General features: G+C 44.3%; 1 protein-coding gene across 5 annotated transcripts in view; it reads left to right on the top strand.

Moving 5' to 3' along the window:
- LOC132382926 (suppressor of cytokine signaling 1-like) overlaps positions 1 to 27,729 on the top strand; it is a 74,497-nt gene that overhangs the window by 14,378 nt on the left and 32,390 nt on the right. The window contains exon 2 of one of the 5 annotated variants that reach the window (XM_059953499.1): positions 1,497 to 1,607. The exons of the other annotated variants lie outside the window; for them this stretch is intronic. The gene's annotated coding sequence lies outside the window, so the exon portion shown is untranslated. The remainder of the gene's footprint in view (positions 1 to 1,496; positions 1,608 to 27,729) is intronic. 5 annotated transcript variants of the gene reach the window in all.

The raw sequence follows: 27,729 nt of genomic DNA on the forward strand, positions 1-27,729 counted from the left end.
CAGTCTTTATTTGTGCATTAGTTTCCATTGATTCTAGTTGTTCTTTTTTTGTTCTACTGTGAATGCCTGCAAGAATTGAATCTCTGGGTAGTATCTGATGACGTATATGTACTCTGATAATAAATTTACTTTGAACTCTGTGATGATAATAGTATGAGCAACAAAACGCAGGCCCACGTGGAGATTGCTAGAGATAAAGAGATAAATAATCTTTCTGTAAACGTTCTATCAAAGGGGCAAGATCTTGTATCCAATCAAATGTATTCACACAAATGTTTTCTCTCTCTCCCCCCACTCTCCCCCCTCTCTCCCCCCTCTCTCCCCCCTCTCCTCCCCCCTCTCTCCCCCCTCTCTCCCCCCTCTCTCCCCCTCTCTCCCCCCTCTCTCCCCCTCTCTCCCCCCTCTCTCCCCCTCTCTCTCCCCCCTCTCTCTCCCCCCCCTCTCTCCCCCCCCTCTCTCCCCCCTCTCTCCCCCCTCTCTCCCCCCCTCTCTCCCCCTCTCTCCTCCCCCCTCTCTCCCCCCCTCTCTCCCCCCCTCTCCCCCCCCCTCTCCCCCCCCCTCTCTCCCCCCCCTCTCTCCCCCCCCTCTCTCCCCCCCCTCTCTCCCCCCCCTCTCTCCCCCCCCTCTCTCCCCCCCCTCTCTCCCCCCCCTCTCTCCCCCCCCTCTCTCCCCCCCCTCTCTCCCCCCCTCTCTTTCCTGAAAAACAACATAAACGAGTAATTCATACGCCAGCTGTCAGTAATTTTAACTTGCGTGTATATTATTAACCAGAATGCGATGATGCATCTGGCATCTATGATCAGGGACCCTCGCTGCTGCCATTAGGAAGAAGGTGCAGGGGCCTCAGTACCCAGACCACCAGGTTCAGGAATAGTTATTACCCCTCAACCATCAGGCTCTTGGACCAGAGCGGGTAACTTCACTTTCTCCATCACTGAACTGCTCCCACACCTTTGGACTCTTCATCCCATGTCCTGAATATTTATTGTTTATTTATTTATTATTTTGAGTAAGGTAGGTGTAAGGTACCCCTGCCCTCCGTTAACCTGGAGGTCACTCCTCGGGTAAAGTGTAGCACCAGCTTCTCTCCCCTCGTTCAGGGTCACGTGAAGCCATGGGAGGAGGTGGTGGACGGTCATATGAGCAGCTGGTGCATATCACAAGTCCTGGTTATGTGACCACTGACACCAGGCAGATAAAGTCTGAAGAGTGTTGATAATGGCTGGGGTCACCCATCTTGTAAAAGCACTGCCCAGACGAAGGGAATGGCAAACCACTTCTGCAGAATTTGCCAACAACAGTCATAGACCATGATTACCCACATCATACAGCATAGAAACATAGACAACCTATAACCTACAAAGCTGTGCCAAACATGTCCTTACCTTAGAAATTACCTAGGGGTTACCCGTAGTCCTCTATTTTTCTGAGCTCCAGGTACCCATGATTAAAAGATCCTACATGATTGTTACTGTTTTTCTTTTGTATTTGCACAGTTTGATGTCTTGCACTCTGGTTGTCCATCCTGTTGGGTGCTCCCTTTCATTGATTCTGTATTGGATTTTTTTGAGTATGGCTGCAAGAAGGCAAAAGTGAGCACGTATACAGTATGTACCTTAATAATAAATTTACTTTGCACTTTTAAGTTTTCAACTTAGCAGTAAACATTGTGTGAATTTTTCTCAAGTTAGCTGTGCCTCAAAGGATGCTTGAACAATAACTTTAAAGATACCAACATCATCAACTAAAGCTCTCAGCAACCTTGAGTATAAGACCATAAGATATAGGAACAAAAGTAGGCCATTTGGCCCATCGAGTCAGCTATACCATTCAATCATGGGCTGATCCAATTCTTCCAGTCATCCCCGCTCCCATATCCTTTGATGCCCTGGCTAATCAAGAACCTATCTATCTCTGCCTTAAAGTCATTAACTTGAAACAGTAACTTTCCCACTTCACTGATGCTACCCGACCCAAGTATTTCCAGCATTTTCTGCTTTTATTTGAACAATGTTAGCTTTCATCCAGTAGTATCCAGGATTGAAAACTAAAAACACAGGGGATTCTGCAGATGCTGGAAATGTTGAGCATCGTGCTGGAGAAACTCAGTGGTCTGGCACAAGCCATGGAGAGAAAGGAACAGTCAATTTTTTTTTGAAGGCTGTTCAGTTGACAACCCTGATAAGATAAGATTTTAAGATTAGCTTTATTTGCCATATGTACATTGAAACAATGAAACAGAATGAATTGTGTCATTTGCGTCAGCAGCCAACAGTCTGACAAAATGAAAACTTAAGGTCCTGCCTTGCGGACTGTCTTGGCACCAAAATAGCATGCCCACAACCTACTAACCCTTACTAACTTGCAGGTCGTTGGAATTGCGGGAGGAAACTGGGACACCCAGAGGAAAGGCACACAGTCACAGGGAGAAAGTATATCCTCCTTACAGATAGCAGTAGGAATTGTACTCCAGTCACCGGCACTGTAAAATGTTATGCTAGCCGCTATGCTATCATACCATGAAGGGTCTCAGAACATCGATTGTTTATTCTCCTCCGTAGATGCTACCTGACTTGCTGAGTACCTCCAACGTTTACTGTGTGGTGTCCAGGTTTCAAAACAGAATTTTTTATATTTAAAAAGAGAAAACGTGGTGTTTTTTTAAAAACAATTTGTGAAGGAAACCAGACCTCCCTGAATGTGTACCTCATCAGTTTCCTTCTGCAAGACGTTCAGGTTTAAACCATGTTTCTTGACGTGGTCTTCAGAAACGGGCCACATTAAACACAGATCCAACTAACTAAACATTCTAATTTGTATCCAAGCCTAAATTACTTGTGAACAACGACAAGCTGGCTCACGGCTTGGTACAGAAACTGCACTGGGGCAGACAGGAAGGCTCAACAACAGGGAGTCAAAACTGCCCAACGCATCACCTGCACCAGCCTACACCATATGTGCAGAAAGTTGCTAGGAAAGGGCCAGTGACATCATGAAGGATCCCACCCACCTTGCTCATGGACTGTTTGTCCTACTCCCATCAGGGAGGAGGCTACGTAGCATCCATGCCAGGATCACCAGACTCAAAAATACTTAATTTCCCGAAGCAGCAAGGCTGTTCAACAACTCCACCGACTAACTCCACCACTGCTTTATTATTTCCCGTCAGTCACCTTATGTACAACCTAGTGTTACTTTATGGACATACAATCAATCTATGAATGTAAGCTCTTTAGTTATTTATATTTATTATTGTCGGGTTATATTTATTATTGTGTCCTTTATTCTTTGTGGGTTTTTAATGTACTGCATTGAATGTGGAGTACCAATTATTTCTTTCTGCTTACACTTGTGTATAGGAAATGACATTAAACAATCTTGAATCTCTCTGAAGACCACTGAGTTATCTGATTGGAAAGTTGAACTCAGTGATTTGTTCAACTGGAACTAGTACTGCTTGCTGAGCAGAGCATTAGTAGGTGATCGGTAGATAGTGAGAGTTAAAGAATGACTAATGACTGTAACTTTACACAGCGCAGGATGAGGAGGCTGTCGATTATGCATTGGGATGGATAAGGCTGGAATTAACAAAGGCTCAGTTGAGACTTAGAGCAGCTGATCTGTTGAGGTGGGAGTAAAGTTGGATGGCGGACAAAGGCAAATGATCTTTGAAAGGCGAAAATAGTGATGATTGTGTAGGCCAAAGCTCATCATAGGCACATTTTAGTTAATTATATAAATAGAAGGCTTATGTAGTAGACCCAGACAAATTCATTGAAAGTGGCGTCACAGATAGATAGGGTCGTAAAGAAAACTTTTGGCACATTGGCCTTCATAAATCAATGTGTTGAGTGCAGGAATTGGGATGTTGTGTTGAAATTGTGTAAGAAGCAGAACATAGGAAAGTACAGCACTGGAACAGGCCATTCAGCCCACAATGTTGTGCTGAACCAGCTAAAAATCAAATCCCCAAACACGAATCCCTCCTACCTATAGAAGGTAAGCTGAGGCCTAATTTCAAGTATTGTATCCAGTTTTGGCCACCGGCCAACAGAAAGGATGTAAATGAAAGAAAAACAGAGAAAATTTACAAGGATGTTGCCCGGACTTGAGGACCTGAGTAATAGGGAAGGGTTGAATAGGTTAGGACTTGATTCCTCACAATGTCAAAGATTGAAGGGAGATTTGATAGAGGTATACAAATTTGATAGAAGACTATAAATAGGGTAAATGCAAGCAGGCTTTTTCCACTGAAGGAGTAGAATACAACTAGAGGTCATGGGTTAAGGGTGAAAGGCGAAATGTTTAAGGGAAATCTTCATTCAAACGGCGTTGAGAGTGTGGAATGAGCTGCCAGTGTAAGTAGTGGATGTGATTTCAATGTTAACAAGAGAAGTTTGGATAGCTACATGGATGGGAGGGCTATGGGGGGCTAGATGGGCCAAAGGGCCTGTTTCTGTGCTGCTCTTCTATGACTGTAGGACTATTCTTACACGGCATCACCAAGGAGCCATAAAAACTTCCAGTAAGTTGTCAAGTTGTCAAATTTCACAGATCAACAGATCCTTTAAATTATTTTAAACGTTTTAAAGTGCCACACTGTACGTCACTAAGAATGTTAATTTCTATTGGAAGTTTGCTGAGCAAAAAATTAAAAAAAAATGTAATTCTTCTCAGAAATCTCAGTGAGTGAAATCATTTCAATGCCGCACCTGGAAACAACTGTAAGCTATAGCCATGACTTGCCATCCCAGTCTGTGACCTATTCTCTCTCAAATGGATTAACACTTGCTTCTGGATCTAAAGATATAATCTTAACTGGAGTCTGGGGTTGAAACAGGACAATCAGTTCCAATGTAACACACCTAAATCACTGGAGGAACTCAGCAGGTCAGGCAGCATCTATGGAGAGGAATGAAGAGTTGATATTTTGGGCTATGAACCTTTCAGAACTGGGAAGGAAGGGAGAAGAAGCCAGACTAAAAAGATGGGGGTAGGGAAGGTGGACAGGCTAGAAAGTGATAGGTCAAGGCAGCTGGGTGGGAAAGGTCTGGAGTATAAGGAAGCTGAATGGAGAGGACAATGAACCAGAGGAGAAAGGGAAGGAGGAGGGGGCCCAGTGGGAAGAGATGGGCAGGTGAAAAGAGGTAAAAGATTAGCGTGGGGAAAGGGGAGATTTGTTTTTGACCAGAAGGAGAAATCTATATTCATGCCATAAGGTTACCTAGGTGGAAGAGAAGGTAAGGCTCCACCACCCTGAGGGTGGACTCACCTCGGCACAAGAGCAGGCCATGGACCGACGTGTTGGAACTGGAATGGGAATCAGAACTAAAGTGCTTGGCCACCGACCGGGAGGTTCCGCTTGTGGCAGATGGAGCGGAGGTGCTGAATGAGGCAGTCCCCCTATTCATGACCGGGCTGGCCAAGATAGAGGAGGTGGTGGCCTCGGGTGCACCGGACGCGGTAGATGACCACAGCAGGTTCACAGGCAAAGTGTTGCCTCACCTGGAATGACTGTTTGGGACCCTGAATGGAGGTGAGGGAAGAGGGTTTGGGCAGGTGTAGCTCTTAAGTAGCTCACAATTCCTATTCCGCTTTGGAGCTGAAGGAATCCTACAATGTTGGACTGCTACTTTCGGTTGAAACATTATTCAGCCGTCCAACAAGGTACGGGAGCCTTCAGTTACACACCACCAGGTTCAGGAATAATTATTACCCCTCAACCATCAGGCTCCTGAACCAGCATGGAACTTCACTCCCCTCAACACTAAACTAATTCCACAACCATTGGTCTCACTTTCAAGGACTTTATAACAAATTCTCAACATTATTTATTCACTTATTTATTTAATATTAGCACAGTTTATCTTCTTTTGCACAGTGGTTGTTTGTCAAACTTTGTGTGTAATTTTTCATTGGCTCTGTTGTGTTCCTTTGTATCTACTATGAATGCTTGCAAGAAAATGAATATGGTGACATATTCAGTACCCGCTTCAATAATAAGTTTACTTTAAACCAAAGACTAGTTCGCCTCCTGAAATTAAAATAGATTATCCTGCCTTTTATTTTAAAGAAGAGTAGGGAGCAATCCCTGGTGTCCTCACCATGATATCTTGCTCAATTATCGTGAAGAAAGATTATCCAGACATTTTCCTGTTCCTGTTTGTTCTAATACACAAGCTGTCTATTACATTTCTCCAACAGTGACTACTCTTAAACAGCACCTTAATTGGCCATAAAATGCTTGGGGATCTCCAGAGACTATAAAAGGAACTTTATAAATACAATTTTGTTTTTTTTTCCCCCTCCTTGTTGGTTTAGAACATCAAACGCTGCAGCACAGCGCAGGCCCTTCAGCCCACAATGTTGTGCTGACCTTTTAACTGACTCAAAGATCAATCTAACCCTACCCTCCCACACAGCCCTCCATTTTACTGTCATCCCTGTCTAAGAGTCTCTTAAATATTTGCCTCTACCATCACCCCTTGCCAGATGCATCCACCACTCTCTGTGTAAAACAGAAACACTTTTGTTGGAATGGTTGGAGAAAGATGTTGCTACACACCAAGTCAGGAATCAAAAGGTTGATCTTGATGGGACTAATGTTCTTGAAGGCAATGTTCTTAAAGTCGATGAAGGCAGGGATGCTGTCAATATGGACCTTAAGACAAGGTCCCATGTGGGAGGATGCTCACTCAAGAAGTTTCAGTTGCTCAGCGTTTAAGATGAAGTAGTAAATTGGATTAGAGATTGGCATTGTGGGAGAAGCCAGAGAGCGGTAGTAGATGGTTGCTTCTCTGACAGGATGTCTGTGACTAGTGGTGTGCCCCAGGGATCGGTGATGGGCCCATCATTGTCCATCATCTATATCTACAATCTGGATGATAATGTGCTTAGCTGGTTCAGCAAATTTGCGGATGACTCCAAGATTGGGGGAGGGGTGTAGCGCAGTGAGGAAGACTATCAAAGCTTGCAGCGGAATCTGGACCAGCTGGAATAATGGGAAAACCAGCAGGGTAGGTCTTACACGGTGAGCAATAGGGCACTGAGGACTGTGGCAGATCTGGGAATAGAGGCCCACAATTCATCGAAAGTGGCATTACAGGTGAATAGGGTCATAAAGAAAGCTTTTGGCACATTGGCCTTCATAAATCAGTATATTAAATGCAGGAGTTGGGATGTTATGTTGAAATTGCTGAGGCATAATTTATGCCTGTGGAATTTGTTGCCACCTGCGGCTGTAGAGGCCAAGTCATTGGGTATATTTAAAGCGGAGGTTGATAAATTCTTGATTACTAAGGGCTTTAAAGATTATGGGGGGAAGGCAAGAGAATGGGGTTGAGAGGGATAACAAATCAATCATGATGGAATGGCTACCAGACTTGATAGGCTGAATGGCCTAATTCTGTCCCTATGTCTTATGGTCATATGGTCTAAAAGATGCAGAACACATGAAGCCTTTTAGAATGATTTCAGTCAGTTGTATAATTCTATTTCCCAGCTCGCTTTCTGTAACACTGCAAATATTTCCTTTTCAACTATCCAGCCAGTTCACTTTTGAAAACTTATTGTTGAATTTGCATGCATCACCCTTCTGAGGAGCATTCTCAGGATTAAGAGACGTATTTGTACAATGGGCTCGAGGAACTCAGTAGGTCGAGCAGCATCTATGAAGGAAAGTGGACAGGCAACTTCAGTCTAAGTGTAAATGGACGTTATTTTAAAAGCATTCTGTCTCCATCTCATCAACTTGGCTAGCAGCTGCCACCCCTCTCTCAAATTCACTCAGTCCATCTCCGACACCTCTCTTCACTATCTTGATCTCAGAGAAGACAGATTATTCACCAACAACATCAACTGTCCATTACCCTGCATATACACTCCTAGATACGCTGAAATCATCCTGTGCTTTGTGTATTGCTCCGGGTTCCAGCATTGTGCTTCCATATGGATAAAAGGAGGTGTTTCTTATCTGTCTTCCAATTCCTTTGCCATCAGCACTTCCCCCACTTACTGACCCATCCACCAATGGAAGCCCTGGGACTGTACTCACTGGATTTCAAAAGAATGTTTGGGGGGGGGGACCTATCGAAGTTTGAAAGGCCTAGATAGAGTGGATGTGGAGAGGATGTTTCCAAAGGTGGGGGAGTCTAAGACCAGTGGACACAGCGTCAGATTTGTAGGGTGTCCTTTTAGAATGGAGATGAGGAGGAATTTCTTTATCCAGAGAGTGGCAAATCTGTGAAATTCATTGCCAAGTCATTAGGTATATTTAAGGCAGAGGTTGATAAGTTCTTGATTGGTCAGGGCACGAAGGGATATGGGGAGAGGGCAGGAGATTGGGGCTGACAGGGAAAATGGATCAGCCATGATGAAATGATAGAGCAGACTCGATGGGCCAAATGGCCTATTTCTGCTCCTATATCTTCTGTCCTTGTGGGGTAAAGCTTGCTTTTTATTTATCTAAGCATCTTGTGACACTTCAAATGATTAATGTATCTTAATGAAAGAGAGAAAGAAGATTAAAGGTTAGTTTGCTTTGTCCACATATATTGAAACAGCCAGTGAAATGCGTCATTTTGCATCAGTGAGCAACACATTTGGAGAATTGCGCTGGGGCAGTGCCACACTTTCAGCACCAACGTAGCAGGCCCACACTTTACTAACCCTAACCACACGTCTTTGGACTGTGGGAGGAAACCAGAGCACCAGGAGGAAACCTACGCGGTCACGGAGAGACTGTACAAACTCCTTACAGGCAGCGGCGGGAGTCGGTCACCCTGATCGGTGGTCACTTGGACTGTAAGAGAATTGCGCTAGCTGTTACGCAGGGTGCTGCCCCCTCTCCTCCACGGTAGATAACTTGATACTCATGAAAGAGAAGCATCTGTAAATAGTGTTGGTAAAGGGAGCAATGTTGTCTGAGACAGGCAGCCTCCCTGCTCTCTGCAGTTGTAGGGGATCTTTCTCAAGAAGAGTGTCAGACATAGGTTTCAGCTCACAGTGGTTGATCTCACCATACAGTCCTATTGCTGCCCTCAAACACCAGTCAAGGGAGCAGTACTCCCACACTAGCCTCATAGCTATTTTGGTGCAGAATGGGGACTTCGTGCATATAGCTTGGTTTCCTGGGTGAATTTCCAGCAGCAAATAGTGTTCAGAGGAACGTTGCTCCCAAATGCAAAAGACCTTGAATGGGATTTGAACCTTTCTCGTTATTCAGGTTTTTGTTACAATACTCCAATTGCTCATGGGTTTTTCTTTAAACTTTAGCATTTTTAGCAAAGCACGGGTTTAATGTGTCCTCCCAAAAAGATCATATCTTAGTGAGCTACATAGAGATTCAGTACAGACACAGGTGCTACAGCCCACCAAAATTGTACTGAACAGTAAGGACCCATTTTTTGCATTAATTCTACCCTGACCCATTTTTGTGTTAAACAATAACACCCACCCCTCCAGGATTATACATGGACGTGGACATGGAGAAGATGTTTCCTGTAGTGGGAAGTCTAGGACCAGAGTGAGTGCCTTAGAATGGAATAGAACAGAGCTGAGGGGTGATTTCTTCAGCTAGACGGTGGTGAGTCTGTGGAATTCATTGCCACAGATGGCTCTGGAGGACAAGTCATTCCGAATGTTTGAAGCAGAGGTTGATAGGTTCTCGATTAGGGCGTCAAAGGTTACAGGGAGAGGGCAGGAGAATGGGATTAAGAAGGATAATGAATCAGCAGAGCAGACTCAGTGGGCCAACTGGCCTAATTCTGCTCCTATATCTTAAGGTCTTATACCACTCGTGTACACCAAGGGGAATTTACAGTAGACATTCACTCTATTAATCTGCATTTTTTTTTGGGATGTGGAAAGAACCCATTGAGCCCAGAGGAAACATACAGTGACGCAGAGAGAAGGTGGAAACTCCTCACAGCCACTACCAGGGGTTGAGATGGAACCTGGGCCATTGGAGTTGGAAGCAGGTGGCTGTGTGAATTCCGCTGTTGGGTTGGAAGTGCGAGAGTTGGCCCGAGTTAAGTAGTCACGTGTCTAGATGGGTCTCTGAGCTCAACCTAGGTCATAGCCAACACGTAAAGGCAGACTCCAGCTGATCGCTCAGTCACCGTTCCCTCTGAGCCGTGCGGGTGCGCGGCCGCGCTCTCACCGAAATGCTCCCACGTAACTCGCCTTTGTTGTCATGCAGCTGGAATTTTCTTTTATATGGTGTTTTATTAAGTGCAGTTTTCAGGCTGTGTTTAAAAATAAATAAATAAATAAATAAATAAAAAGATTTTTTTTAAAAATCCATTCAGAGCCGTGGCTGGTCTGCATGGTTAGAGGGAACATTGCTCAGAATTGGTGTTGACAGTTTGATTGTATGTTCCATTTCGGGCATCCACCTGGTCTATTCGCTATGTTAGTTCTTGAATTGGAGTTGGGGGGAATGGTTGGTGAGAAGATAGTGAAATCATATTTCTTTTTTGTCAAACACTGCCAGTATTGATCACTCAGGGCGAGCAGCATCTCTGGAAGGAAGGGACCTGTAGATATTTTGTGCTGCAGTCCTGCATCCAGATTCCAGCATCTGTAGTCTCTTATATCTCCAGCTGTTCGATCTAGACTGTGATCGTAGCACCTACACCATTTTGGCCATACCATCCCACTTTCAGGGCAATTAGGGATATGTAATAACTGCTGACCTTGTCATTCATACCTACATGATAAATACGGTGTCACGATAATGTAGCGGTTAGCGTATCACTTTACAGTGCCAGCCTTCTCCGGTTAGAGTTCATTTCCCACCGCTGTCTTTAAGGAGTTTGTATATTTACTGCGTAGAATTCCTTTGGCTGTCCTGGGATCCTCCCACATCCAAAAGGTATACAGGTTAGGGTTAGTGAGCTGTGGGCGGACCGGAAGTGTGCGGAACGTCTGTGGGCTGCCCCCAGCACATTCATCGCTGATTTGATGCAAACTCAAGTTCAAGTTCGACTGTCTTTCAACTGTACATGAATATAGCCAAATGAAACAGCGTTCCTCTGGGGCCAAGGTGCAAAACATTACCAGCAGCACACAACACATATAGTTATGATAGCAGAAAATGTAAAGTCACTAAAAGATATAGTCCATGTCCTTGAATGGCACAGCCTGTGGAACGATGGTGCATGGGATGTTGTCCTTGTCCAATTTGTTCTTCCAATGAGTGAACACAGGAGGGAAGCCTCACCGCCCACCCCCCCCCCCCCGCCACAACAACCCAGCACGTACCCCAGCAAACCCACAGATGCTTCTTCTCTCTCCCATACTGCTTCAGTGTCTTCTCTCCTGGGTGGCAGCAACAGGCAACCCCGTAGTCTGAGGGCCTAGTTCTCGCCACAACCAAGGCAACACAGTTCCCCCGCCACCGGTCTTACCAACAAACCAGAGAACCGGATTTGCAATGATCCACACCACCAACGTTCAACAGGATCTTGCGATCGCAAGAAAAATGTCCAAGACAGTCACTTGCACTTTCTTTTGGACCACGCACCGCCTCGGCACAGCGACGGTACGCAACCAGTCCAGGTGGCACCACAGCTACAGTAACCTAGTAAGTCCAGTTCCATCACTATTGAGAAACTCGCTGAAGGGGAAGCCTGCAGTACTTGATGTCCTTGATAACCAGCAGTGTCTTGTGATCGTAAAAAAAAAAGATATAAAGTGAATAACTGCACCTTTGGTTGGACCTGGAGTGGCCTCCGTGTTCGAACACGCTGCCATCTTATCAGAAGCTATCCACTTCTCTGTTTGATTTGATGTACATGTAACCTTCATCTCAGAATTTCAAAATAACGCAAGGCCCAAGTGTAAAATGGGGGTAGGCAATAACTGTGACCGCCACAAAGTACAGAGATTTACAACTGTATAATTTCTGACGGTGATCGGTAAACGGTGTTGGGGAATGTTGTAGTAGGATTTGCATTCTCTTTGGTACTGAGGAGATTTTTGTTTCATATTTCTCCTTTCTCCCCCTGTTATTGTATGCGATTTATTGCTTAAAAGTTTTGCTGGAGGCATGAATCCTAAGTGAATGGACTTTTTGAGCTGACAAAGAGAAAGGGCATGAAAGCACTTTTCAAGATTCGGTGTCATTCGAAACGTTGATGGAATGACCTAGATGCATTTTATAATAGGTCAGTATGGAGAATTCAAGCCTGTTGCTCAGGGATACCATGGCATTATTTTGCTGATAATACTCTTTCATCCCTCCCTCCTTCTCTCTTTCCATTCCCCAGTCCACCCTTTCTCCTCTTCTCACCTGCCCATCACCTCTCTCTGGTTCCCCTCCTCCTTCCCTTTATCCCAGGGGTTCCCAGCCTTTTATATGCCATGGACCAAGACCATTAAAGATTTGGGAACCCCTTCTTTATTCCATGGTCCACTGCCCAATCAGACTCCTTTTTCTTCAGCCCTTTTTCCTCTTCCACTTATAGCATCTTATTTCACACCCCTCTCCCCCACCCACCCAACCTTCCCCTTTCTGAACTTTGATACTCCTTTCCCTCCCCCCACCACCCCATTTCTGGCTTCAGTCCTGATGAAGGGTCTCAACCTCAAACGTCAGCTGTTTATTCTGCTCCATGGATGCTGCCTGACCTGCTGAGTTCCTCCAGCAGTTTTGTGTGTTTGTTGCTCTGGATTTCCAGCATCTGCAGAATCTCTCGAGTTTACTCTTTCATCTTTAATTGGGTCTGTTGCATTCAGTCGGGATAGGGGTCCCTTCTCACTGATGACCATAAACACGGGAGATTCTGCAGATGCTGGAAATCCAGAGTAACAAACACACAAAATGCTGGAGGAATTCAGCAAGTCAGGCAGCATCTATGGAGAGAAGTAAACAGTTGAGGTTTTGGGATGAGACCCTTCATCAGGGCTGGAAGAGACAGGGGAAGTAGCCCGAATATTTCAGAAGTCAGAAATTGCTCTAGATTCCTTCAGCATTTTGTGTGTGGTTCACTGATGGCCAACAGGGATCTACTTGCAGTTAACCAGTTTTCAATTGATGTGTGGCCATCATAATCTACCTAAGAACCTAGTTTAGTTCAGGAATTGCAAGAATAATAGAGAAAGGGAAGCAGCGTTTTCTATCACATGCTATTAGTTTGGCAAACAAGAGCCACGTTATAGAGCTACTAAACTCTTTTTCGTGATGCAGCACTCTGGCACAGCAACCCCACGACTCCGATTTAACCATAACCCGATCACAGGAGAATTAAGCTACCCCGTACATTTTGGACTGTGGGAGGAAACCAGAGCAGCTGGAGAAATCCCACATATCCACGGGGAAGATGTACAGAGTCTCCTTACAGAATGACCCCAGAACTGAACTCCAAACTCTGGATTGCCCTGAGCTGTAATAGTGTTGTGCTAGTCACTACTGTACCATGGGACCCATTGTTCATCCTGTTTATCTTCCCTGTCGTGTACCTTCATACATCCTAGTTAAATCCCTCCTCACTTGTTTCTACTTCAAAGAAAACAATGTTAATTTATCTCAAACAACAACACACACAAAATGCAGGTGGAACACAGCAGGCCAGGCAGCATCTATGGGAGAAGCGCTGTCGATGTTTCGGGCCGAGCCCCTTCATCAGGACCTTTCCTCGGAGCTACGAACTTTCTAGTCCTCTCTTCATCCTCGTTGCTCTTCATTAAACCCTCTCCAGTGTAATCACACCATAGTTATGACATCCAGAACTACATGCAGTTCTGAAGCTGAGGTCTAAATTGTGTTGTGCACAGTCTGGTATAATGAAGTCTACTGTGAGGGAAAACAGCCTATTTAACTTTTTAACCCTTGTTTCAAAATTAGACCTGAAGCCTTAAGAGCAGAATTAGGCCACTTGGCCCATTGAGTCTGCTCCGCAAATTGAGATCATACATTACAGGTCCTTTGGTTCTTCATATTTCCAATTGCATTTTCTACTCCTATTTAGCTCCATTGTATACACAGTGGCCACTTTATTAGGTACACTGTACACCTGCTTGTTAATGCAATTATCTCATCAGACAATCATTTGACAACAACTCAATGCATAAAAGCATGCAGACAAGGTTGCAAGGTTCAATTGTTGTTCAGATTAGAATACTAGAGGTCATGGGTTAAGGGTGAAAGGTGAAATGTTTAAGGGAAAGCTTCATTCAGGGTGTTGAGGGTGTGGAATGAGCTGCCAGTGCAAGTAGTGGATGCGATTTCAATTTTAACATTTAAGAGAAGTTTGGATAGCTACGTGGATGGGAGGGGTATGGAGGGCTATGTCCATCGTGCTGGTCAATGGGACTAACCTGTTTAAATGGTTTGGCACAGGCTAGATGGGCCAAAGGGCCTGTTTCTGTGCTGTGCTCTGCTATGACTGTATGACCAAACATCAGAATGGGGAAGAAATGTGATCTAAGTGATTTTGGCATTGTAATGATTGCATGGTTTTAGTGTCTCAGAAACTGGTGATCTCCTGGGATTTTCACACACAACAGTCTCTAGAACTTACAGAGAATGGTGTGAGATACAAAAAACATCCAGTGAGCGGAAGTTCTGTGGGCAACTGCACCTTGTTAATGAGAAAAGATCAGAGGAGAATGGCCAGACTGGTTCAATCTGACAGGAAGGCGACAGTAACTCAAATAACCACACGTTATAACAGTGAGCATGCAGAGGAACATCTCTGAGTGCTCAACGTGTCAAACCTTGAAGTCGATGGGTTACAGCAGCAGAAGATCACAAACATACCCTCAGTGGCCACTTTATTAGGTATAGGAGCGCCCGATAAAGAGGCCACTGCAGGTATTCTCCAAGGGTGTTACCTCGTATTTCCCTGAATTGAATTCCATTTACCACTTACCTGCCCGTGCAGGCAGAGTACCAATTGTAAGTTCAAAGTAAATTGATTATTAAAGTACATGTATGTTTCAAAAATCCATTTAATGTCAGAGAAATGTATACAATATACATCCTGAAATGCTTTTTCTTCACAACCATCCACAAAAACAGAGGAGTGCCCCTAAAGAATGAATGACAATTAAATGTTGGAACCTCAAAGCTCCCCCCCCCAGCTTCCCTCCCTCCAGTGCGTAAGCAGCAGCAAACAACGATGCCCCCCCACCATAAAAAAAAGCATCAGCACCCGCCACTGAGTACTCAAGCGTGAGCAAAGCAACAGCAAAGACGCGGACTTGCAGTTACCCCAAAGACTACATTGTTCACACAGTATTCGACATACCGCAGGCTCTCTCTCCCCTTAATAAGGGAGAAAGGGGTGTCTCCGTTTCACAGCGAGAAGGGAGACATAACAAGCAACTCGCTGCAATGTCTGTTCCATTGCTTTTTCCAAGCTCTATATCTAAAGATCTCAGGTTTCTGGGCATACAGCCTTAGATCTTCCATCTCCGATGACAGACCAGTCTTCCGCTCGGACACCGACCTCCGATCCCCTCGTCTCCAGAGCTACGAAAACTCGGTCCTCCGAAGGTGAGCGGAGCTCTTAGACCGGGCCCTTGGCGTGCCGAACAACGGCCGGTCGTGAAACCCCGAGAGTGGGTCCCATTCCCGTAGTCAGCATGTAACTCCAGGTCAGGGTCTTCAAAAGAACTCTGAAAGGGAAAAATTAAAGATAGAAATAGACAGAGTGGACAGCCAGCGCCTCTTCCCCAGGGCACCACTGCTCAGCACAAGAGGTCATGGCTTTAAGGTAAGGGGAGGGAAGTTCAAGGGGGATATTAGAGGAAGGTTTTTCACTCAGAAAGTGGTTGGTGTGTGGAATGCACTGCCTGAGTCAGTGGTGGAGGCAGATACACTAGTGAAGTTTAAGAGACTACTGGACAGGTATATGGAGGAATTTAAAGTGGAGGGTTATATGGGAGGCAGGGTTTAAGGGTCGGCACAACATTGTGGGCCGAAGGGCCTGTAATGTGCTGTACTATTCTATGTTCTATGTTCTAAATAGAGCTGTTTCCGAAGATGCGAGCAAAGGAGTTGCCATTCGGTGCCATTAACCCTCCTAAGCTCCACCTTCTGGATATGTCGCCATCTCTAACCGCGAGATTCGTTTTCTTGTGGGCATACTCAATAAATCCAATAACCATAATAGAAACAATGAAAGATTGTACCAACTGGGTGTTCAACTAGTGTACAATGTGTTGAGCCTGGTCACCTCATTGTAAGAAGGATATGGAAGCTATAAACAGGGTGAAGAGGAGATTTAAAAGGATGCTGCCTGTATTAGAGAGTGTGTCTCGAGGGGATACGCTGAGTGAACTAGGGCTTTTCTCTTTGGAGTGAAGGACGATGAGAGGTGACAGGATAGAGATGTACAAGATGACGTGAGGTATAGACAGAGTGGACAGCCAGAGACTTTTTCTAGTACAGGGGGGAATAATTTCAAGGTGATTGGAGGAAAGTATAGGGGAGGGGATGTCACACAGAGAGTGATGGCAAAGGTTGATACATTTGGACAAGGGTTCCCAAGCTCAGGTCCATGGACCCTTTGGTTAATGGTATTGGTCCATGATGTAAAATGTTTGGGAACTTTTGTATTACGGACATTTAAGAAACTCTTGGATAGGCATATGGATGATAGAAAAATGGAGGGTTATGTAGGAGAGAAGGGTTGGATTGACATTAGAGTGGGTGGAAAGGTCAGCACAGCATCCTGGACCAAAGAGCCTGGTTTACTGTATTCGTCTATGCTCTATATTCTACAAAAGGCAAGGACCGAATGAAGCCCCTAGTTACAGCTCTCCAATTAAAATAATACAAATTCAAATTTATTTATTTACTTATCCCCTCAAGGATCAACTTTATTGAACTTGTACATTTGCACATATTAGGAATTTGTTGTGGGGTGTTGGTCAGGGCACGACATGCAGCAAAAAGCAACAACATTTCATAGTAATAAAGAATTATGTAATGAATAAATTTAGTGGCTAAAGAACAGTTACGAAATAAAATGAAAATGCCAGGATGTATTTATAAAGTAGACAGCATTATAAAAAGTGATTTGAAGTGTTTACGATGAAGGGGGTGGGGAGACTAACTAGAAAGGTTGATCAGATTAACTGCCTGGGGGAAGAACATTTCAAGAGGATGTGAAGTTTTTGTTGTCATAATATCATTGTGTTTTCCAGAAAGGAAACATGTACATTGAAGCATTCTGTGAACAATAACACATATACTGTACAGGTGGTTATGCAAGAAAAAGTAGCAAGCGTAATAAAGTTAAAACTACGTGAGAACTAACAGTTCTACACCCCAGTCCAACATGAGTCATAGGTGTTCTGTGTTTCTATGACTTTCTGCACAGCTGAAACTTTGCAACGTGTTCATTAACTCTTTCCTTAATTATAGGCTTTAGTCAGTTTCTGATGATAGATATTAAAAAAAACTTACTACAATTCCCTGGTTCTCCTCTCTCATTTCTTGAAAATCAAAGTACAATAACCGGGTTTACAGTGTTAAAGATAGCAGAAATTGGATGAAGTCCTTGGCAGACCAGGCTGTATCTATGGAGAAGGATATTTCAGGTAAATGATATTTCTGAACCACAACATTGCCTCTGGAGAATACGTACACGATGCTGGAAGAACTCAGCAGGTCAGGCAACATCTGTGAGAAAAGAGTAGCCAACGTTTCAGGCCGACACCCTTCATCAGGAATTGGCTCTGTTTTTCTCTCTCTATAGATGCTGATGGATCTGCTGAGTCCTGCCTGCACTATTAATGTTCACTTTAAATTCTCAGCATTTCTTGCTTCTATTCCAATATAAAGGAATATAATCGGATCTGGTATTGGAACTGGTTTATTACTGAGACTCAATGAAAGGCTTGTCTTGCATACTGTGCATACAGATCAGATCATTACTCAGAGCACTGAGGTAGAACAATAACAATGTAGAATAAAGTGTAACAGCTACAGAGAAAGTGCAGTGTAGATAAAGAATAATCTGCAAGATCATATCGAGGCACAGTACTGTGCCAAAGTTTTAAGGCATCCTAGATTTTATATATAGTTTCAGATGTTACAACCTCTGCTGAGCCCTGGTCTTAACATCATCGAAGCTGTCTGGGATTACCTGGTGAGACAGAAGCAAGCAAGGCAGTTAAATTCTGGAGAGGAACTGTAGTATCTCTCCAAGATGCTTGCAACAGCCTACTAGCCACTTTTTTTTATTAAGCTGCACGGCACTGTACCTGACAGAATTGGTGCAGTTTTAAAGGCAAAGGGGTGGTCACACTAAATATTGATCTGATCCAGTTTTTTTTTACTGTTTATTGAATTTTTTTGATAATTCGAAACTTTTCATTGTTTCTGAAAACGTCCTCACTTTACAGAATTTTTTTTTACACGTTTCTAAGACTTTTGAGCAGTACTGTTGATTGTGAGGTCAAGAGTCCATTTATCATACAAGAGGACTGTTTGAGAGTCTGATGAACAGCAGGGTAGAAGCTGTCCTTGAGCCTGGTGGTACATGCTTTCAGGCTTTTGTATCTTTCTGATGGAAGAGAGGAGAAGAGAGAATATCTGCTTGGGCCTTTGATTATGCTGGCTGCTTTACTGAGGCAATGAGAAGTGTTTGTGGAGCTTTGAGTAGAACTTTGGAAGATTATACGGTACTGTGTAAAAGTCTTAAGTCTTGGGCATATATGTATAGCTAGACTTTTGCATAGTACTATAGTAATTTTATATATTGCACTGTACAGCTGTCACAAAAAAAAACAAATTTCGTGACCTGCAGTTTGTGACCTGATTCTCTATATGAGTCTCTTTTGAGTGGGAAAAGGGCAGGGAAAGGGCAGTCTCTGTTAGGAAAACCTATCATGGCCAGTGTAGAGTCAATTTTTGCCCCAGTTTCACTCACCCTGGCTGGAGTGGACCCACTTTAAGGGGAAAGGAGCAGAAAGAACCAGGGAGACATTCTGTCAATAAACCAGTTGCGTGGAATCAAATGACCTTGCCTGGTGTCTCAGGGCTGGGTGTGTCTGCACCTGCACTACCTCAAACCTCTGGCACTCCTTCTGTGCCACCGATCCCACACCCTTCCCACGGTGCCTCGGCCTCACCATTTCCAACATCCTTTGCTCCCATCAGAATTACAAACTCGCTGTCAGCTCCACATTGACAGATACAATACTGTGCAAAAGTCTTAGGCTCTCTAGCTTTATATATAATATATATGTGCCTAAGACTTTTGCACAGTACTATACATGGAGCATCTACAGAGTTTTACCTTACTTTTGAAATCTAAGTATCTGGTCCAAGCCATTTGGCCTCTCTTAATTACTGTAATTTTGCTTATCTTATTTAATGAGATATAGTGTGGAATAGGCCCTTCCAGCCCCACAAGCCACGTCATCCAGCAACCCTGATCTATCCCTCGCCTAATCACGGGACAATTTACAATGACCTATCAACCGGTACGTCTTTGGACTGTGGGAGGAAACCAGGGCACCTGGAGGAAAGCCACACGGTCAGTATTAATGACCTTGGAAAAGTGATCATTCTCCAACTCCTCTGCAGGTTCTGTCCTGAAGCATGAGCTCCATTTTATGTTCTACAAATGCTGAGAGTCCTGCCGAGTAATTGCCCCATTTCCTGTTCGATTTCAGAGGCCCAGTGTTTAGCTGTTGCCCAGCCATCTCTAAATCTTGAAACTTAGAACCGTTTCTCTTATCTCCCTTTACTTGTGACTGACCTCCCGTTGTCCGGAACTTGCAGGTTGCCTGCCCCGAGGAGCCAGTTTTGACCTCTGGAGCCCCCAGTGCAGCACACCATCCCGCAGAGGCTGCTTTGGTGCAGGCACCCATGCAACCTCAGGACAGATCTGACAGTCAGTCAGGTCGTCTTCTCAAGCCGCTGCTTCTCCTCACCGGCCCATCACCTCCCTCTGGTTTCTCTCCTCCTTTTTTCTCCCATGTTCCACTCCTCTTAGATTCCTTCTTTCTCAGCCCTTCCTCCTATCACTTCCCAAATTCTTACCTCAACCCCTACCCAGCTACCTTCCCCCCCCCTCAGCTGGCTTCACCTATCACCTGCCAGCTTGTACTCCTTCCCTTCTTCTCCCCCCTTCCTTTCCAGTCCTGATGAAGGGTCTTGGGCTGGAGCTTCGACCGTACATTCCCTCCGTAGATATGCCTGACCTGCTGAGTTCCTCCAACACTTGCTCAAAATTACAATGTTCTTTCCTATACTTCAACAACAAGAATGTGTAAACTTTGAAAATGATTTAGTTAGGTAACAAGTCTCCCTGTCATTTGGAAGCAGTTTGCGGGGTGGAGACTCGTCTCTGTCAAAGGAGGTATAATGCACTCCTTCCTTCTGCTAGCCTGCAGGTCATGCTTGAGTGAGGTACCTCAAGTTGGGAACCCCTTTGCTCTTCTCTACTGTACTAAAGGCAAGGCCTATGAAGAGTGGACGTGGAGAGGATGTCTACTATAGTGTGGGATTCTAGGACCAAAGGATGCAGGCTCCGAATACAAAGACATTCCTTTAGAGCAGAGGTGAGGAGGAATTTCTTTAGCCAGAGCGTGGTAAAAGTGTGAAACTCATTGCCACAGACAGCCATAGAGGCCAAGCCATTGGGTATATTTAAAGCAGAGGCTTGATAGGTTCTTGATTAGTCAGGGTGTCAAGAGTTATGGGCAGAGGCAAGAGAATGGGGTTGAGCGATAATAAACCAGTCATGATGGATTGGGGGAGGAGACTCAATGGGCCAAATGATTTAATTCTGCTCCTGCGTCTTCTGGTCTTAAACACCCTCAATCCCGCCAGTATTAGGGGCAGATTTCCATGCTGAGGAAGGGAAAGTCTGTGTTGTGTCCAGTGGAAGGTTAGCAGTGCAGACGGCTGGGCAGGGTCCCTGGTACCCAGGACTTCCACAGAGCTGTGGGCCTGTTATGATCTCTCTTAAATAAATGATTTTGGATGTTGCTGGGACTTGAGGATCTGAGTTACAGGAGTAGGACTGTATTCCCTGGATTGTAGGAGATTGAGGCGATATTTAAAAAAGGGGTAAGCACAAGCAAGCTTTGTCCATTTAGGCTGGATGCGACTAGAACTAGAGGTTAAGGGTGAAAGGTGAAATATTTCAGGAGAACCTGAGGGGGAATTTCTTCACTCAGAGCTGCCAGCAGAAGTAGTTGCTGAGAATTTTGATTCCAACATTTAAGAGAAATTTGGGTAGGTACATGGATGGGAGGGATATAGAGGTCAATGGGACTAGGCAGAATGATAGTTTGGCACTAGATGGGCTGAAAAGCCTGTTCCTGTGTTTTTAGTGCTCCACGACTCTAAGTAATCATGCGTCAGGAGAATTTAACCAAACCTGGTGCATTACTTGGTTGCTGTTTCTGACAGGGTTTGTCCCTTGTTGGTTCAAGGCCAGTGGCACAGAAGAGCTTCAGGGAATTCACTAACTCCCTGCAATGTTTAACCTATCTGGAAACAAAACAATTGATGTCCATTAATGTTACATATCTGTGGAATGACTCAGACCTAGTCATCCTCTGTAAGTCTTTGCAACTTGGCGCTTGCATTTTTGACTCAGTTTGGTACTTCTGTTAGGAAAGAACTATTGAATGAAAGCAGAAATAGATCTGACAAGAGCTGTTAGAGTTTTTGGTAGCTGATTTACATTCGTAAACACAGCTGACTTTTGATTTGTCAGCCTGTGAGGAGTTTCTTCTGAAAGAACCCAAAATGTTGCAAATCTCATCATTCACACACAATCAGTAGGCTCTTTATTTGCTCGTTAATGCAAACATCTAATCAGCCAATCATGTGGCAGCAATTCAGTGTTTAAGAGCATGCAGACATGGTCAAGAGGTTCAGTTGTTATTCAGACCAAACATCAGAATGGGGAAGAAATGTCATCAAAGTGACTTTGACTGTGGAATGATTATTGCTGACCAGTGGGGTGGTTTGAGTATCTCAGAAACTGCTGACCTTGTGGGATGCACAGTTTTCTAGAGTTTACAGAGAATGGTGTGGAAAAACAAGAAAGGAAGTCCATTGAGCAGCAGTTCTGTGGGTGAAAATGCCTTGTTAATGAGAGAGGTCGGAGGAAAATGGCCAGACGGGTTCAAGCTGACAGGAAGGTACAGTAAGTCAAATAACCACGCGTCACAGCAGTGGTGTGCAGGAAAGCACCTCTGCACATCACGCTGAACCTTGAATTGGGTGGGATACAGCAGCAGAAGACCACAAACATACACTCAGTGACTACTCTATAAGGCACAGGCAGTAACCAATAAAGTGGCCGCTGACTGTATATCATTTGGCTAAATGAGTATGCAGGTTAAGGATCCACTTAATTCGCCATATGTATTTGCATGTATTAGGAATTTACTGTGGTGAGTTGGTCAGCGTGTGACATTCAACACAAAACAGTTTTCAACAATGATAAAGAATTATATACAAAATAAAATTAGAGGTTAAAAGTGATGGATATGGAATAAAGCATGCATAAATACATAAATACCAGCTTGTATTTGCAGTATAAACAGTTTTATGAAAGTTGGTTTAAAGCAGGGGTCGGCAACCTTTTTACCTCTATGGGCCAGATTGCATATTAATGAGTGGATGGTGGGCCAGATAAATGCCAAAAAAAACTTGAACTATGAGAATTATCCATTTAAATACATCTAGTTTTGTTTTGCCTCAAATTAATGAATAATGCATGCTAGAAAATTATTTGTGCTTAACCAAGGATGCCGATTAGTAATCAAAGAACTCAGTTTAGTTGCAATTTATTTCAATCAATGCATCTTTTGAATATATTAAAAGGACACAAAGAATCTTTAAACATAAAATGCATGAACGTGATGCACTGAATGGTGGTAAATTAAGTATGATAAAAAAGAAAATTTTAATGCAAAGAGTCGATAAATCAATATGAAACTTGCTGCTGTTTGTGCTTGAAAGCTTCTCAATATTGGGTGTCAAACTTGTTGATGCAAAGAGCAAGACATTATCCAGATGGGCATCAGTCAAACAACACTCACAAAATGCTGATGGAACCCAGCAGGCCAGGCAGCATCTATAAGGAGAAGCACTGTCAACGTTTCGGGCTGAGACCCTTCATCAGGACTAACTGAAAGGAAAGATACTAAGAGATTTGAAAGTAGGAGGGGGTGGGATGAAGCTAAGAGCTGGAAAGGCGATTGGCAAAAGTGATACGGAGCTGGAGAAGGGAAAGGATCATGGGACGGGAGGCCTCGGGAGAAAGAAAGGGGGGGGGGGGAAGCACCAGTGGGAGATGGAGAACAAGCAAACAACTAAATATGTCAGGGATGGGGTAAGAAGGGGAGGAGAGGCATTAACGGAAGTTATTGAAGTCAATGTTTATGCCATCAGGTTGGAGGCTACCCAGCCAGTATATAAGGTGTTGTTCCTCCAACCTGAGTTTGGATTCATTTTGATAGTAGAGGAGGCCATGGATAGACATATCAGAATGGGAATGGGACGTGGAATTAAAATGTGTGGCCACTGGGAGATCCTGCTTTCTCTGGCAGACCGAGCGTAGGTGTTCAGCGAAACGGTCTCCTAGTCAATCTTGTTCTCAAATGGCTCTTGGTGTGCTTCATTTTTGAAAATAATTGCTTACACAGATACGTGCTGCCAAACAATGATGCCATCTTTTTTTGCATGGTCCACATTCTTTGACAAACTCTCCATCTGTAAAAGGCTTCATCTTTCCTGCAATACGTTCTGAGACTCCATAGCTGGCACGGGTATTTCCTTCATTCGCTCAACTTCATCTTTCCTTGCTTTCCCAGTAAACTTGTTAAAATTTCCACTAAAGCGCATCTTATAATGTCGCCTGATATTTGCCACCTTCTTCACAGCAACATTTTTTAGGCAAATGAGAGAAGCTAGTTTCCCAGCTCGCTCAATGAAGAAGTAATCTAGCGTCCAAGTGTCTTGGAAATTTCGGCAGTCAGTGTCTACCTTCCTGTGTTTTGCATTCATTGCCATTGGAATTTTTTTCTTCGGTTTTATTTCGAAGTGCGAGTTATTCAACAAGTATCGTAGTGCATGTAATTATCTGGATATTTAGCGTGGATTTCTTGTTAAGACACAGTGACGCTATTTCTGTTTACAAATTTGAATGATCCCATCTGAAAACCTGCGTGTGCATGGAGAGTATCTGATACATATTAATAAGGTAGTCTGCCTTCCCGTCATTCGTATATACCAGTGTTTGGTTTGGAACAAAACGGAACCTGGGGCCAGTGTAACAAGATGCCATGCATGTCCAGCAGTACGGTCATGTCAAACACTCAGAATAAGGAAGAACCGCTCGCAGGCCGGAGAAGCATAGTATCCCAATATTTGCTCGTGGACCTTAGGTTTAAAGTGTTCAAAGTGCTGTGCAGTGATGGGGTAATAGAGGGGGGTGTGGAGGGCTAACTAGAATGGTTGATCAGATTAACTGTCTGGGGGGAGAAACTTCTAAGGTGGTGTGAAGTTTCTGTTTTGATTGGGCCTCAGCACTTTCCAGAAGGAGGAAGCCTTTGGAGAAGACACTGAGCCAGGTGGGTAGGGTCAGCGATGATTTCTCCTGCCCGCTTCTTTACCCCGGATACACAGGAGTCCTGCAGTGATGGTAGGCTGCAGCCAGTGACCTTTTCAGCTGAGCCTGACAGTTGACTGTAGTTTTGGTGTGTATTGTGGGAGGATGCTGCACCAAACCAGACAGTGACAGCTGATGTGAGGGTGGAGAATTGCACCAGAAACCTGTGTCTCACAGACAAACACCAGACTACTTCACGTCTTTGATTAAGATCACCACTTCACCTTTTATTCTGCCCTACTTTACCAATTTAACTAGTGAGACACAGTGTGGAATAGTCCGTTTCGGTCCGTTAAACCACACAACCAGCTTTAGTCCCAACCTAACCAAGGCACAATTTACAATGACCAATTATCCTACTAACTGGTACGTCTTTGAACCATGGTGGGAAGCCAGAGCACAGGGAGAGTGTACAAACTCCTTACAGGCAGCAGCGGGAGGTGAAGATGGGTCGGCTGTACTGTAAAGCGTAGTGCCGACCGCTACGCCACAGTAACGCCCGAGAGAGGAAACCAAGGTTCCAGTTGCCTTATTATGACGCCTTTGATCTTGGAGTTAGTATCTGTACTGGTCTCCACATCCAGATAAAAGCCAGAGAACTGGTAAACCTTTCTATTGCAGTGAAAACTGACTGTTAAAATTGGAATAACTGAAAGGAGGGAGGAGATAATAAAGTCGAGCCAATATGGAATGTAGAACACACACAGATTAGAGGAGGAATTTTGTGGCGCAGTGGCTAGCGTAACACTATTACGGTGCCAGCGACCCGAGTTCACTTCCCCAGGCCCCCCACCATCTGTGAGAATTATCTGTTGTCCCCATGACTGTGTTGGTGTCCTCCCGGTGCTCCAGTTTCCTCCCATATTCCGAAGGTTAGTAGGTTAATTGGTCCTGAGGGCAGGCTCCTTGGGCCAGAGGGGCTTGTTACCATGCTTTATCTCTAAAACAAAAAAATTAAAAATGAACTCGGCAGGTCAGGCGGCACTACAAGAAGGAATAAACAGTTGACATTTTAAGCTGAAGTCCTTCATCAGGACTCGGGCAGGAGATAAACAGCGACAGTAAACTGGCAAGTTGCATAAGGACTGAGTCACAGAATTCCTAAAGGCATTTAGATGAGAAAATAAAGAGGATGCTTAACAAAAGGGATTCTGCACATGCCGAAAATCCAGAGCAACACGCAAAATGCTGGAGGAGCTCGGCAGGCCAAGCGGGAGCATAATCAGTCGACGTTTCGGGCTGAGACCCTTCAGGACTGGAAAGGAAGGGAGGAGAGAAGACAGAATAAGGATATAAGTGGAGGGGAAGGAGTACAAGCTGGCAAGTGATAGGGTGAGGGGGAAAAGTGGGTGGATGAGGGGAGAGGGGTGAGATGAAGTGAGGAGCTGGGAAGTGATCGGTGGAAGAGGTAAAGGGATGGAGAAGAAGGAAGTAGACATTGGTGTCTTAAAGAATGAAAATAGGGAATCAATAATGAGAAATAGAGAATGGTGGCAATTCCTAATGATTATTTTGGATCAGTCTTTCTCAGCAATAGATGCTAAAATAGTTCAATCTTAAGAGATAATTTAAGGGCGTAAGGAAAGTGAGGGGAACTAAAAGGATCTTCATTTCTAGAGAAGGTGTCCAGTAAACTAATGGGGATAAAGATTAATGATTCTTGACATAAGAGTCTGCATCCTGGATCCTAAAAAGAAGTAGCAACAGAGAGAGCCTTGAGGACAATCTACCAGCCATTTCCTGCATTCATGGTGCAGATGCCTTGAGGACAATCTACCAGCCATTTCCTGCATTCAAGGTGCAGATGCCTTGAGGACAATCTACCAGCCATTTCCTGCGTTCAAGGTGCAGATGCCTTGAGGACAATTTACCAGCCATTTCCTGCGTTCAAGGTGCAGATGCCTTGAGGACAATCTACCAGTCATTTCCTGCGTTCAAGGTGCAGATGCCTCGAGGACAATCTGCCAGCCATTTCCTGCGTTCAAGGTGCAGATGCCTCGAGGACAATCTGCCAACATTCAGTAGAGATCCCATGGACTTGGAAAATGGCAAAAACAACATCATGGAGGAGGCTGTCATCCACACCAGGACCACCAGACTCAGAAACAGTTCCCTTCCCCAAGCAGTAAGGGCGATCAATCCCTCCACCCACTAACCCACTCCTCCACATCCCCCACCACCAACACTTTATCATTTCCTGTCAGAGTCACTTTATGTACAGGCACTCCAGTGTCTAGAGTCACTTAGGGTCACACAATCAATCTATGTATATAGGCTATTTTATGTATATATGTTTATTTATTTTTCTTATTGCATGCTTTTTTTATTGTCTGTCTTTTTATTATTGTTGTGTTCTTTATCTCATTCTGGTCTTTTTTGGTGCTGCATCGGATCTGGGGAAACAATTATTTCACTCTCCTTTACACTTGTGTACCTGAAATGAAATTAAACAATCTCAAACTTAAGGAGGGAGAAAGAGGCAGAAATCTGGAACGTAAGCCGCATTTAGCCTAGCACCTGACATTGGGAAAATGTTGGAATCCATTATCAATGAGGTGTCACAGACCATTCAGAAAATTATATCATTGTGGTAAAGGGAAATAGTTATTGCCAAATTCGCTAGAGTTCTTTGAGGCTGTAACAAGGCTTGAGAAAGAGGAACTAGCAGTTGTAATAGTTTCGGGATCAGCAGATGGCTTTTGATAGATGCATTACAAAAGGTTACCGTACCAGCCAAGTGCATATACAAGACAATCTTTTCACTGTATCTTGGTGCACATGACAATAATAAAACCAATACCAAGATGTCGTCCAATCACAAACAAGAGAAAATCTGCAGCTGCTGGATATCCAAGCAACACATACAAAATGCTGGAGGAACTCAACAGGCAAAGGTATGGAACAGAGTAAACAGTCGACGTTTCGGCCCGAGATCCTTCATCAGAACTCAGATCTCTGATAGGAAATATCCTCTCTTTCAAAGCCCTTCAACATTTGATAGGTTTCAGTGAGACTACCCCCACCCCCATTCTTCTCTGTGGTAGTGTGCTGGGGCAATGGTATCAACACGGGTGATGCCAACAGGCTCAGTAAACTGATAGAAAGCCTGGCTCTGTGATAGCAATCAGACTGG

The sequence above is a fragment of the Hypanus sabinus genome, chromosome 29 (genome assembly GCF_030144855.1).
Source record: "Hypanus sabinus isolate sHypSab1 chromosome 29, sHypSab1.hap1, whole genome shotgun sequence".
Classification (NCBI taxonomy): Eukaryota; Metazoa; Chordata; class Chondrichthyes; order Myliobatiformes; family Dasyatidae; genus Hypanus; species Hypanus sabinus.